Genomic DNA, 15050 nt, shown 5'->3' on the forward strand with positions numbered 1-15050 from the left:
CTTGGGAGGACTTGGGGAGTGACACACTATTGTACTATGCTCTTGTACTCTTTTGCCTATAAGCCCATAACAATCCTTTGACTCATGTTGTACTTTGTTCTAGTTGTCCCCTAATCTAAATAATCTTGCTCTAGTTCTACTTCCAATCTATGGAATTTACTACTTTCATTTCCATCTCAGTATCAGTGTCTTTGTCTGATGTGTTGCTTGAAGACTGCCTATTTGAAATGGCTTAACTAACTCTAGCCCAACTTGGAATAGAAAATTGGATTAGATTTCTAAAGAGACTACCTCATTCTAGGGTCCTTTAGGGAAAGGATAATATGCGAGTTTTTCCCCCCTCCACCCTTGTCTCTCACTACTCTCCACCCTTACCACCACCGACCATAGGTGGCACTTTTTTTTATTGCAATCCCTCTTGCTCCTCCACATTTCAACACCAACTTCTAGCCCGCGTCCTCTCTCAACCTCCAACCGCACCTCTCTCTCTCTCTCTCTCTCTCTCTCTCTCTCTCCATCTCTTATACCATCTTTCATGATTTCTTTTTCCTCCCTCTCTTTGTTTCTCCCTTCTCTCTCTCTCTCTCTCTCTCTCTCTCTCTCTCTCTCTCTCTCTCTCTCTCTCTCTCTCTCTCTCTCTCTCTCTCTCGTGTACCCTACCTCTCCCATTATTGTGCATTGAAGGGGTTCGATATAGAAAAATCATGAGCACTTGACAAATTACACATCTCTCTCTCTCTCTCTCTCTCTCTCTCTCTCTCTCTCTCTCTCTCTCTCTCGTACCCTACCTCTCCCATTATTGTGCATTGAAGGGGGTGGATATAGAACAAGCATGATAACTTGACAAATTACACATCTCTCTCTCTCTCTCTCTCTCTCTCTCTCTCTCTCACCCTACCTCTCTCATTATTGTGCATTGAAGGGGGTGGATATAGAACAAGCATGATAATTTGATACATTGCATCCCTTTTTGTAGACTTTAAGATTCTATCATGTAATGCAAAAGCTGATGACTCTAGTAGTGTGTGGCACTTATACTCTCAAACTTGCAGTGAGAATAATTTGTATAGTTGATGTCTCTTTTCCATTGCCCCAGTGTCTCGTCTCCCATTGAGGGGAGTGGGATCCAAACTGAATGATTGACATAGTGTATATCCTCAAAAAGGAAATAGTCTCGAGCATGTTAGAGTGAGTAAGGATTTCTTTTTTTGTGAAGAGCATGATGTAGTTTTTTGGGGCCAATGCTAGTGGTGTAATGCGTGTAGCATAGCATATTGGATTCCTTCAAAGACAAAATAAATTGGGAGTTGTGTGTGTGTGTGTGTGTGTGTGTGTGTGTGTGAGAGAGAGAGAGAGAGAGAGAGAGAGAGAGAGAGAGAGAGAGAGAGAGAGAGAGAGAGAGATGTTTAAACAATTTTTAGAGGGGTGTGTATGTCTGTGTGTGTGTGTGTGTGTGTGTGTGTGTGTGTGTGTGTGTGTGTGTGTGTGTGTGAGAGAGAGAGAGAGAGAGAGAGAGAGAGAGAGAGAGAGATTTAAATAGGTCAAAATACATGAAACCTTTTTTTACACAGTGTATAGAGGTGTGTGTGTGTGTGTGTGTGTAAGAGAGAGAGAAAGAGAAGAAGAAGAAGAAGAAGAAGAAGAAGAAGAAGAAGAAGAAGAGAAATTTAATGACGTAGGAAACTATTCCAAGAGACCATAAAGATCTATCCGCGACGAATAGAGTTGTTAGCTTCTAATCTAACAAGAGCTGGAGAAAGAGCATCAAAAGGGATGCCACTCATTTTAAAAGCCAATCAAATGTATTAAACCCCTGTGTATCACTAAAAATCCCGCAAATTCCAAAGCCGCTGTGCCAATGAGTCTAAAGGGGTTGAGGGCCTCCAAGTTTGTTATCATATGCAATTTCTAACCTTTGTATTGAGCCCATTAAATAGCTAGGAATCCATTCTTTGAACCTTGGCTAAGATATAAAAGCAAAGTTTTGTAATTTAAAACCTAAGTTTTTGGATAATGGAAGTAAGCGTTTGCTGTAAACGCTCAATGTGAGTCTATTGTTTCTTTGATTCTTTGTCTCTCTTGTACGGTGTTGCATTCCTACTCCAAGATACCAACGCATTCGCAAGTGAAAGCTCTTCCATTTGACGTTGTTGGGTGCATTTTTGACACCCTGTTTTTTGTAAATTTGTAGATATGGACATGATGTTTGATGTCAAAAGGGTGTGTGAACTTTATTTTTGTGGGTTTTTTAGCTTTCTTTAGCAAGCACAGGTACATGCAGGGAAAGTCACTAGTATAGCACTAGCTATCGGGCTATTGTAAGTGCTCGTGAGTGATCTTTTTAATTGAAACTTGTATATAACTAAAACTCATATACAAGTGTAGAAAAGTTCAGTCAAACACCAAAGGTTTGCAGGTTTTAGTTCATTGTGTCTCCTTGATAGTTTTTGATGCAGTTTTTTTGCCCCGCCTTGCCTGCTCTACGTGTAGTCGTGTTGGGACAGTTCTCTGTTTGCATCAATTTTGCATGTAGCGGCATATAGATTCAATTTCGGTCATCTTCAGCTTTCTTGCCAGTTATTTTTCAAGCTTTTAACACTAGACTGGTAACAAGACACTTTTATGTCCTTGGACACTTTTGTGTCCTGTTAAGTGACCATTTTGCTTGGATTATTTGAAGAGTATGAAAGTGAATTTGCAGGTGCTACATATCCACAAATTTTCCTTATGAATTGGAAAAAACTTGACATTTTGTTTGGAATATTGATCTAACCATTTACCTTACTCTTGCTTAACATTTTTGAACCTAAACTATGTGAAAAAACGGGTCGTGTTTTTGGATTTTTTCCATTATTTTGCAGCTATACTACTCTAAACTTCATGTTTGTGAGGTTTAGATTTCTAGAAGATAGGCCTTTGTAGTTCTCAATATGTTTTAATACTTATAAGAAGAACTAAGTGTTAAAATTGAAGTTATGACCAAATTACAAGAATTGCCTAATCCTTTTTTGGTCAAAATTAGCACTTTTTATTATTTTTTGGGTGGCTTTCTTGATATCCAAATGCAATTTTGATTGTGTTAGTGTCATGTATAACATAAAGCTAATATTTCTTTAGTTTTGGGGGACCTAATATGCTTTATAGCATAGTATATGATGATGGTTGAGTTTTTCGATTACTGAAGAATACGAGACATTTTAGTGTAGCAAGTGTAGCTTTTTCAGTATTGCTAGTTTCTTAGACCAATTGTGTGTATTTTGTAGGTAATAACCATACCTACTCATAAACTATAAATTTGGCTAGATATTGAGTAGTTTCTATGGGATTCTAGAGGTCCTAATGCTAAACCTAGTTTTTTCATGTTTATTGATTTAACACTTCATCATTGTCCCCAAGGTTCCACTTAGCAAGAGACCCATTATTCTTTTGACACGCTCCATGGCCCCTTTTGGATCCAAAGGCCCAAAGGGAACTAAGAAAACATGTATATAGTATTCGTATTGAGTGTGACTATAGAAACTTTGATAATAGTCCGCAGAGTGGCAAAAATGCAAATTTTTGTACCTAGTTTTATTGCCCCAAAAAAAAATAGTGAGGAAAAAGTAACCATATGTTTTAACCACCAACCCATCGAAGTTAAGGGGAATTTATCTCATGTCCTACAAAAATCCCCACTCTTATTTACATGAAAACAACCGTAAGAAATGGCTGTTTTGTGAAAAATTCCTTGGTTTATCAACTTTGGAGACTTGTTGTGACCAAGACATGAGAAAGTTTACAATTTTTTTTTTCCCATATGTAGTAGTCTTTGAACTATAGGCTCAAGAAAGGATTTTTCAACTACTATGGTTTTGGATTTTTTTTCCAAAACCCTAAAAGGACACTTTTATGTCATATTAGGTTACTAGAGTAGTGTTAAAGTGCCCCAATTGGAGTTGTACTCTTCAAGTTACGACTACTTCTCTGCAGGGTTATGTCTATGGCAGCTTAGTGGAAAATTGTGTGCAAACAAATTGGGACGGCATGTATCTATGAATTGTGGAATTTATGTTGAAGTTGTGGGTTTGTGATGTTCAAATGTGAAAGGGAAGGCTCTTGTATTCATATGCATTGGTCAACGTGTGTTGTAAATCCGTGCTTTAATAGGGTTTAAATTCTCCTATGTGATATGGTCCTTTGGGTGGGCATATGCTAGTAAAATCCCAAGGGAGCATAGGACTTTTGGTTGGGGTTTACTAAGATTTTTTTTGATATACTTTTTGCTCCTGAGGTTGAGGTTTGAACTCTCTTGGGCTATAAAGCTATAGAGATGTCCCACTTTTTCTTTTGCCCAATAGTTTTTTGGTGCCTGCCACCAAAGAATCGCTTCAAGCTACCTTCAATTTATAGGTTTTGGAAGACATGGTGTTCAATTTTTTTGATTTTAGTGGGAAATCAAATGAAAGTTCCAAACGTTTCATTGAGAGAATGGAGTTTGTTTGCCTTCTTAATGACAAGAATAACCCACTGTTGGTGCTGCAAATCTTCTACTTTTGTTTGAAAGGAGATGCTAGGGAATGGTTGGAAGTCTATGAAAAGGAGCTACAATCAACCCAACCTCTTCAAGTTATGACTTATAAAATAGTAAGACATGCTTTTCCTACAAAATTTCAATAGGTGGAAGACTCACAAAAGGTATGGCATACTATTCAAGGCTTAATACAGGGTGAAGGCCATACCATAGAAGACTTTGTGAAGGCATTCAATGTGTTATGGATAAAGTGGTGTACATCTTTGGGGGACTGAAATTCCTCTAGCCATGTTGAAGAAGGATAGGTTTCTTACAAAATTTAGGAGTAGTCTATGCTTTAATTTAGAGATTAAGCAGCCAAGGACCTTTGAGGAGGCATTTGTAATTGAAAAGAATAAAGAGCAAAAAGTAGAGCGTCTTCATCAACTTGGAATCAATGTAGAGCCAAAAGTTGAAGTGAAAGCAAGGGTTCTCATCAAGGAGCCGGGTTACAAGCTTCTCATGATGTGAATGCTTTTCACAAGGAGATGCAAGAGGTTGCAGGTCTTACAAAGAATCTTATCGTGCATATGATGCAAGGTGGAAGAGGTCAACACTATGGATATGGACGTGGCTATGGAAGCAATGAGGGATTTATAGGTGGTAGAGTAAGAGGCATGGCAGGAAGAGGGGATATGTTTCAATTTTATAATTGTGCTAAATGGGATCATAAAAGCCCTCAGTGTGAAAATCCAAAGAGAATTGGTGGTGACATGTTTCCTCTTCCTTCACAAATTCCTACTCGAGCTCAAGATTATGGTATTGAGATTAAAGGGGAAGCAGGGCCAAGAGGTTTGAGAGCTGAAGAGAATGGAAAAACAAAGGTGGTAAGTATAATTTGTTTGGAGAAGAAATAGGATGATTTGAGAGCTATGGTCATGCTTGTAGGTTAGAGGGTTACAAGAGATCATGACATGAGCGATGCAAGTCTCAGCCATAAAAGAGGGAAATAGGTTGAAACATGTAAATGTAAAGAGAAGAAGGAGAGAAAATCCAAGAAACATTACAATGCATCCAACTTCCCTTTGAGATAATCTGAACCAAAATATAATTTAAGAGCTGATTTGGTGGGTAGAAAGGCTAATGTTACCTTTGGGCAAGTCATGGAGATGTGTCCTAAGTTAAAGAGGCAATGGAAGTATATAGTCAATCCCATGAAGAAGGAGCCTAAAAGAGGGTCAGTGAAAGTCCTATCTTTGAATGAGCTACCTAATATATGCCCGAATATGGATGCATGGCATAAGAGGAAGTGCATTGGAGAGTCTTATATTGAAGGAGGTGCACAAGTTTGGCTATTATTCAAGCTTTTGTATCAAAGTTGGGACTCAACATGGTGAAGAATCCAGGTTTTTGCATAAAGCTTGCCAATCAATCAAGGGTGAAGTGCTTGGGAGTTATAAAGGACTTGGAGGTGGATGCATTTGATGTTAAAGTGTTGGTCAATTGTCATGTTATGCCCGCATGTATTGGTTCTTTCCCTCTCATCCTTAGAAGACCATGGTTACAGGCAACCAGAGTTGTACAAGTTTGGGGACATGGTACCATCACTCTCTACAATAGAAGGGGTGATAATAAGAGTTTTGACATGGCTAGCAAGAAATATTTGGATGCTAATTTTGATGAGAGAAATGATGAATAAGAGTGCTCAAGTCAAGAAGAAGACAAAGGAGATGTGGAAGTGAGGTGGAAGATAGCAGCAATAGTGATCTAGATGTTTCCTCCTTGTTTCTTGAGGAAGAGCATGATGAGAAACAAAGACTTCTTGGCCTTATGGAAAATAAGGATATCTCTAGTTTTTATGAGAAAATTGAAGAGCTGATGCAACCCAAAGTTCAACCTAATGTCAAATAGGAGCTGATACAAGATATAATGTCTCCCAACCTGACTAGTCATGAGAAGGGTGAGTAGCTACATATGATCAACAATTTCCCAATTTATTCATCACTTCTTAGGAGGAAATTAGAGGCTTCAAAGGAGAGGAAATCCACATTCCAATCAAGGAAGGAGCTTTGCTCGTACGCCAAAATCTAAGTAGAATGGGACAGGTACAACTTAATGCTTTAAAGGAAGAGGTAGACAAGCTTCTCAAAGGAGGTTTCATATGTCATGTGAGTACTGTAGAATGGGTGATTCCTTTTGTTTTCACACCCAAGAAGGATATAAAGTGGAAAATATGTGTTGATTTTAAGCCTCTAAATGCAGCCATAAAGAGAGATTCATACCCTCTTCCTTTCATAGATGACATACTTGATTCTATTGCAGGGCATGAGAGATACAGTGTATGTGATGGATTCTCTGGATATTTTCAGCTCACCTTGGCTTTAGAAGATAAAAAGAAGACCACATCTATTACACCATGGGGATTCTTTTGTTATTGTGTGCTTTCTTTTGGCCCTTATAAGATGGTTATGTGTGGTATCAAAAGCATGTCAATCAGGTGTTCTCTCCATTTCTTGGCAGGTTTGTGAAGGATCTTATTGATGAATTTTGTGTTTATAGATCTAAAAAGGATCATTGTGCAAAGCTTGGGATGGCATTGAAGAAACATGATGAAAGTGGAGGTCAAATCAACTCAAATAAGTGTCATCTTGCTCAACCAAGAGTGAAGTTTTTGGGGCATATGATCTCAGAGAATGGGATTGAAGCGGATCCTCATAAAGTGAAGGATTTGGTGCTCCTCGCATCACCTAAGGATAAGAAGTAGCTTGCTACTTCTATTTAAAAGGTGAAGTCTATGTCAAGATTCATTCCTTTGTCCTCTCAGCTTCTTTATCCTCTACAGCAAGTAACAAGGTTGGATCCTCTACAACGGACAAATGAATGTGAAGAGGTTTTTAAAGGTATCAAAGAGGTTATTGGTTCTCTTCGTTCTATGCAAGCTCCTAATTGGGATAAGGAGTTTTATCTGAATCCATCAGTAGGTGAGGATGATATTGGAGCTATGCTTCTTCAACGAGGTAACAACTCTATCGTGCTAGTAGGGTGAATCTAGAGGTGCAAAGAGGCTATGCTTAGGTGAAATTCATCATGGTGAGTGTGATTTATGCATGTAGAAGGTCTAAGCACTACCTTCTCCCCAAACCATTCACATTTATCACTAGCTACACTCTTCTACCTCAATTGGTATGAATAGCCCTACTTTGTCAAGAAGGCTCATGAAGTGGATTGGGGAGCTACATGAGTTCCAATTCTCATTTATTATTGAGAAGAGTACAAGGGATACATTGGCTGATTTTCTTACTTATAAGGAAAGCCCTCTTCTTTTTAAGGAGGACACGGTAAAGAATCAACACATGGAAGGTCATGGCGTATATGGCTCTTACAAGAAATCACATGGTGAATCTTTAGGAGGTGTGGTAATTTATGATCCTCAAGGTGCTTTGTTAATCAAAATTATTTGAAGCTTGCAGTACAAAGCAGCAATGAAGGTGAGTATGCTACTTTGGAGAAAGGTCTCAACCTTTGCCTTGAGCTTGGCATCCATCATGTGAGGGTAAGAGGTGATGCTCTTTTGGTGGTTAAGCAAATACTTGGGGTGTGTCAAAGTAAGAATCCAAGGCTGAAAAATATGTGTTTTCAAGTGAAGAATCTAGGTAAGAGTTTTGAAGCTTGGAGTTTAAGGCATGTGAATAGGTCTCAAAATGAAGAAGCACATGGTGTAGCACAAGCTTCAGTTGGACATTTGTATGTGTGATAAGGGCTGATTCTCCTATTTATTTGTGAAGGGAATCTTTAAAGAGGGAGAAAGTGTTTCTACAAACAGGTATGCTTCCATCAGAGTTGGAGAAATCAAAGAAGTATGCCTTTCATCGTCGTGCTAAAAGGTATGTGTTGCTTGGTGATGCCTTGTATATGAAAGGGGATAATCTTGTGATGAGAAACGTTATTTGGAAAGAGGAAATTTACAAAATTTTGGAGGAGAATCATGAGGGTTCTTGTGGTGGTCACTTTGCTTCAAAGATCATTTTGCATAAAGTCTTGCAGGAAGGGTATGTGTGGACAAGCATTCAACGTGATGTTCATAATTGGTGCAAGTCTTGTAAAGAGTGCCAAAGCATCAAAAATAGGATTCTCAAATCAAAAATTAGAGGGACCATTGTGGCTTATGATGTGTTTGAGAAGTGGGATATTTATGTAATAGGTCCTCTACCTATGATAACTAGAGGCAAATGTTTATATACTTATTGTTGCTGACTATCTATCCAGTTGGGCCGAAACCAAAGTTGTTAAGCACATCACAAGCAAAGATGTTTCCTTATTTGTATATGAAGATATTTGTTGCAATTTTGGCATGCCATTGGAGTTACTTTCTTACAAGGGCCCAGGTTTCAGGGAAGAGCTGGTGGATTATCTATGTGAGAAGCTTCATGTGAATCACAAGTTTACTACTCCACATTATCCCCAATGCAATGGAAGGTTTAATGGAGGTCTCATAAGGATGCTTACAAAGATAACAAGAGATAATGTAAAGACTTGGGATTTAGAGCTACCTTGTGCTCTATGATCTTACAATGCTGCCATCAAATCGGGTACTGGTTTCTCTCCCTTCCATAAAGTTTTTGGTAAAGAGGCTTTACTTCCTACTGCAGTAGAGATACCATGTTTCAAGCTAATTCTAAATCTTAAAGAAGATACCAATGATTCATTCAAGAAGAGGCTTCTATATTTGCAATGTGTACAATTGGATAGGTTGCTGGCTGTTGACGGCTAGTTCAACAACACGGCATAAAAAGTACCTTAAAATATGTTCCATCGCTTCCCAGTGCTTTTTACCAAGATTTTCCATAAAGCGGCTAATCACTCCCATTACAAAAGCAATGTCTAGTCTTGTGGCTATCATAGCATTCATAAGACTGCCAAAACTACTGAAGAATATAGCACCTTGGCCATTTTTTATTTCTGAGCATCAGACCTCGGAACATCATCATTAGGAAAATTATGAACCCTCTAGTGGCCCTTTGGGATTAAGGTTAATTAGAGGCCAACCAATGAGAAGAGGGTGGTGGACACACTCTATGCCCTTGAAAAAGTAGGGGGACAAAGTAGTATTACACTTCTTAATGGCCTCTTACCTAGTGAGAAGGTGGGGAGGGGGTGGGGGGGGGGGGGGGAGTGTGGTGGGCCATATGGAACCTCCAACTTCCCTCCTTTTCTATCCGGTTTTGAATAAATCCCAAAATTTTGAAAATTTTCAAAACTCAAATTTTATCTTCTTAAAACCTCCCTAAACCTATTTTATGGTCAAAAAACATTTTTTGACCTCAAAAAGTCAAAACGTGCACCAAAAAATCCTAAAATTCATTTTTTTTTCAAAAACTTTTGAAAAATCATTTTTTACTATCCAAAGCCCCCCCAAAACTAGTCCTCAGGCAGAAAGTGATTTTTTCTCTCTAGAACCCCGTTTCCAACCCCTATTTGGTTGCAACCATCACACTCACCCTCTACTTCAACACTCTCTCTCTCTCTCTCTACACCATCTCCATTGTTGCAGCAAGAAGCTCCTCTCTCCTCCCCTACCACCTCCCATTGCCACACCAAGCAAGGGTTATCCATCTTCTCCTATCACTTACTCTTACCTACATTGTAGCAACAAGCAAGGTCTTGCTCCTCCTCCTAATTGTCTTTGTTCAACCATGGCCACAACTCTACTCCGCAAAGGTGGCCAAAGGATGAGGTCACAACACTTGCATTCCATATTCTCGGAGACTTATAGAATGCTGCGGATTATGGTCATAAACATCATTCGTAATAATTAGGTAGTCTAGCTTTAGAAGTCGGGGTGCAATGGTACTTCTAGATTGTAAATACCAATCCATTTGACCCTTTGAATTCTATTTTAGGTTTCACCTAAGGTGACCTTAGTATATAAGGTACCTAGGTCATTTGTAAAAAAAACTTTATCATAATCATAAGTTTTAAGCTGTCGTCGATAGTGTGTGAGAGAGGAAGAGAGAGAGTGTGAGCATCATCCTAGCACTACTCCCCGCTCGTTCATCACATTGAAGAATCGACAACACCATCATCCTAGCCTCGGCAAGACCTATGCAACAACCCCAAACATTCCTCATGGAACGGAGCATACGTGCTCGCGCATCTATGAGCTATTTGCGACTGTAAGTATATCAAACGATGTTTGTTTTTTGCGTGCAAGTAGCCGTTAGAATTATAGCGACATAAGCTACGCATATGTACTCATAGATTTCAATTTTGGGCACTTCCAGAATTCTATTCTGTCTTTATATGTGTTTTTCATAGATGGGTTTAGAGCTAGGATTTTAAATGTAGAGGCTTAGGGACAGTTGTATCCTAGTGAGGGGATGGTGTTTCTTAAGTTTCATACGATTCTGGTATAATTTAGTGAATTTCCTTTCGTTTTTGTGTATGTGGGTAGGTGGTGTAGTTGAGAGAAGTTGGACTCTAGATTGTGGTTTAGTTGGCCTTCCAGACTGTTGTATGTGTAGGATGGTCTCATCGTGACAAGCTAAAGAGATTTCCTCCGTGTGCCTATTGTGTTATATGTGTCCTTGATTGACATTATGTTGATCTAGTTTGTGTTGCATGCACTTTATTGGTGGTGTGATTTGCTCCGGCAACATTGGCGCCGCTACCAGAGACACAAAGACTTAGGTAGGTATTCTTACTAACACTCGTGTGAATAGCCAAGAAGTGTGTGTCTTGCCGAGGGTCTGCGACTAGGTAGATTTAGTTAGGATTTGTAGGTTAGAGTAGTTGTTGTGGTGGCCGAGTGATTTGTGAGGTGAATAAAAGCATTTTCTAGTTCGTGTATGGCATTGAAGCATTTTTCTACTCATAAATGCAAAACCCCATATGATTTTTAGGAGTAGATTTAGGTAGGATATGCTGATTTTGATCTCAAGCTATTCATCATTGATCTATTTGCTAAGTGCTTGTTTGCATTCATGATCTCTAAAAAGTTTTCTTTTGTAAAAAAAAAGCAATAAAAAGAATGTTTTTGACATTTTTGCATGACTGGTTGGTGCTAAGCATATAAGAGGGCATGTGCAAGGGTTCCGTGCTGAAAAACTGTAAGTCTGTAAACTTAGACTCTATACGCGTATAAAGTCTCAAGGGACATCTAGACAAAATTTGAAAATTTTTAATGCACCAGTGTGTCTAGATGGGGGGTTTTACCCTAAGTACACATTGAAACTAAAGTTTTGACCAACTCTTGACACCCAAAAGACAAAATACGGAGTGTCAAAAATAGGAAAATAGAGAAACTTGTGATTCTGAGCACATTTTAGCATGAAAATTGGTAAAAGTGCTTGAAATCTATTGCTAGAGACTTGGGGATGCTTGTGAATGATTTCTGTCCAAAAATTCATCAGCAGACATCATACGCGTATGAAGTCTCAAGGGTGATTTTGGCAGCAATCGTGAACTTTTGACATTATACCCATCTTTTGCATGTTGTGTTGAGCACACACACCAAATTTCATGTCGTTTGGGCTTATAGATTGAAAACTAAGGGGATTTTACTCTTTCAAGGGATTTCCTTATAAAAAGTGATGATTTTTGTGCAATTTTGGCATCCAAAATTTGTTGTGAGCACATATTCTTATTGTACACACTAAGGGGCATCTAAACTAAAATTTGAGCAAAAAGACTTTATACACGTATAAAGTCGTAGAGGCTAGATTTGGGGTTAAAAGTTACATCTGAGTGTACCCTTGTGATCTACAGCATTTAGGAAGCATATAGGCCAAATTTCATCAAATTTGAATCACTTTTGGGCTTGTAAAGACCAAAAGATGCATCTAGGAAAGTGAATGCTTGTATTGGCCGTAACTTGCTCAAAAAATGTCCAAATTGAATTCTGAAAGTTGTTGTGAGTTTCTAGTGTTGTGAGGAACCTGTGAAGTGAACTTCACTTCATTCTAACCAGCTAGACATCATACATGTATGATGTTTAAAGGGCACTTTTAGAGACCAAAATTGAAATCGGAGCTTACTAGGGTGTTAAGCACAACAAAACAAGCTCACATACCAAATTTTGTTAAAACCTGAGTACATAGACTTTATACACGTACGAAGTCTCAAAGCCAGATTTGAAAGTCAAATTTCACTTTTGACCACATAGGGGGTTGGGAAATGATGTGTTAAGCTTGCTTGCAAAATTTCATCTCATTTGGACACTTACTCTTGCATGTATAGAGACTTTGCAGATACAAGGCTGTAAAGGTGGAAAAGGAGTGATTTTGAGTAAATTTGACATCCAAAATTTTCTCTAATCACATATTCTTGTTGTATGCATTGAGAAGTACCGCTGGTAGAAATCTAAGTGAATTCTGAGCCAAAAGAATTTATACACGTATAATGTCTCACAGGCCAGATTTGTGTCAAAACAGACATTTGAGTAGGTGTGTCCTAGAGCATAACAGAAGTCCCTAGCCAAAATTTCATAGAATTTGGAGCTCATTTGGGCTTGCAAAGAGCAAAATATAGAGAGCTGCAAATTCAGGCTTGTATGGTCTTAACTTGCTCAAAAAATGTCCGAATTGAATTCTGAAACTTGGGGAGAGTTTCTTGAGTGATAAGGAATGAGTGGAACAAAATTCATCTCATTCTTCCACAAAAGACTTTATAGACGTATAATGTCTAAAGTGACAAAATAAAGGTCAAATTCACAAATTGATACTTGTAGTGGGTAGAGGACATCAAGGAGAGCTCCCATACCAAATTTAGTCAAAATCTGAGCACATAGACTTTATACGCGTATGATGTCTCAAGTGCCAAGCTAGAGGTCAAAAGTTACATCTGAGCTCACAAAAGTGTTTGCTAGCATAAAGTAAGCCTAGTGACCAAGTTTCAACAAATTTGGGTCACATTTGGTCAAGATACAAGCAAAAATCCTTAATCTTGAAACTGTTTTGAGTGCTGTTTCAAGTGCAGTTCACCAAAACTGCTCTAACTTTTGATAAACAACTCCAAATAAAGTCAGGTATAGCCAAGAGGAAAGCTTGCAAGCAATAGGACCTAAATTTGGTTTTAGAGATGAATTTTCCCAGGTTTCCTAAATCCTAGGGTACCCAGAAACCAGTATCCAGAGGTTAGAAGACCACCCAGACTTGACTTTTAGGGACCTAACAAAGGGCCAAAGGTGCTTATTAAGGACTATCAAAGTAGAAAGTGGGCTTGACATTAAGAAAGCTAAGATCATTAGATATGACCAGAGGTATGGCAAGCCAAGCTAGAAGTGTTGAAATGCCAATATATCGACATTTCGACACAAACCCACACAATGCACTAGAAAGGGGTCGGCATTTGATCAATGAAGGACCATGGATACCTCCACCAAACATGAGAATTCCAAAAAGGGAGCCACCTGCATTCCCTTCTAGAGCGATAACAAGAGATGAAATGATCCCAGAGATGGCAGACATGCCTCCTCGAGTGAATCTGCCTGATGGGCCATGGTTTTACCCAGATGCAACCATAGAACATGACTTTTATAGAGGTGGAATTACGGCCACAACAAGACCATATGTACCATCACCACCCCCTATAACTTACTCCTATCCAAATTAGAGCAGAACCTTGAGAAGATATGATACTGAGAGTGACACATCTTCTCAGAAAGTGATTCATCAAGAATCCAACCCACAATAAAGCCAGAGGTATCTAGTGAGCAAATGAAGCTTATAGAAGGATTAGCTCAGAGACTTGATCCTCTAGTCAAATCTGACCTCCAAAAACCTCTATGGTGCGAAATTGAGAGAAAATGGACAAACCATACAATGGAAGGGTAATACTATAACCAAAGGTATCTACAACCTATTCCAATAGCACCTCCTTCACCCAAATACACTATGGAGAATGCACCAGGACAAGTACGAGTTTCAAGGCCACTACTTATCTTAGGAAAACAACCTATACTGCCGGGTGCTAGAATGCCTGTAGACATGAGGTACATACCAATCATGTAACCATCTAACAAACAAGCGATATTACCAGCTACAATGTGCTATAACAACCAAAGTGGGTACTTCCCTTCAAAGCGACAGAAGATGAGAGAAACACATGGAATGGTGAGGCCGGTACAACCTCCACCTCTTGCGTTTTGACCTAAATAAAAAAGATATGAGATGGAAAAAAAGACATTGCGTCTCATTGCTAAAAGAGGATTAGCGAGGTCAAAGCCTGTCTATAGCCAAGAGGAATTGCAAGAAGAAGCTCATCAACTAGAGATAGACTGTCACAAAAATCATGTTAACCAGCTGGTCAAACAATGTCCTCAAACAAAGATCACACGAGTAAATGCCTATTGTCTAGACTACGGTGTCATGCACTTGATCCCTGACTATCCAAAAAATCCAAACCGAGTCAAAAATATCACGACAATTGTCTCACGAATTGTTCAACTTCCTAGTAGCTCGAAAAATGAAAACGTCGTACCAGTTCAAGTAGTTATGAGAGTGCAAGTTCAAAAGGAAACTGAGGAGAAGCAAGAGAGAAATAAAATGGAAATTGACACGAGTCC

Source organism: Adiantum capillus-veneris, chromosome 4 (genome assembly GCF_014529385.1).
Source record: "Adiantum capillus-veneris isolate H3 chromosome 4, ASM1452938v2, whole genome shotgun sequence".
NCBI classification, from domain to species: Eukaryota; Viridiplantae; Streptophyta; class Polypodiopsida; order Polypodiales; family Pteridaceae; genus Adiantum; species Adiantum capillus-veneris.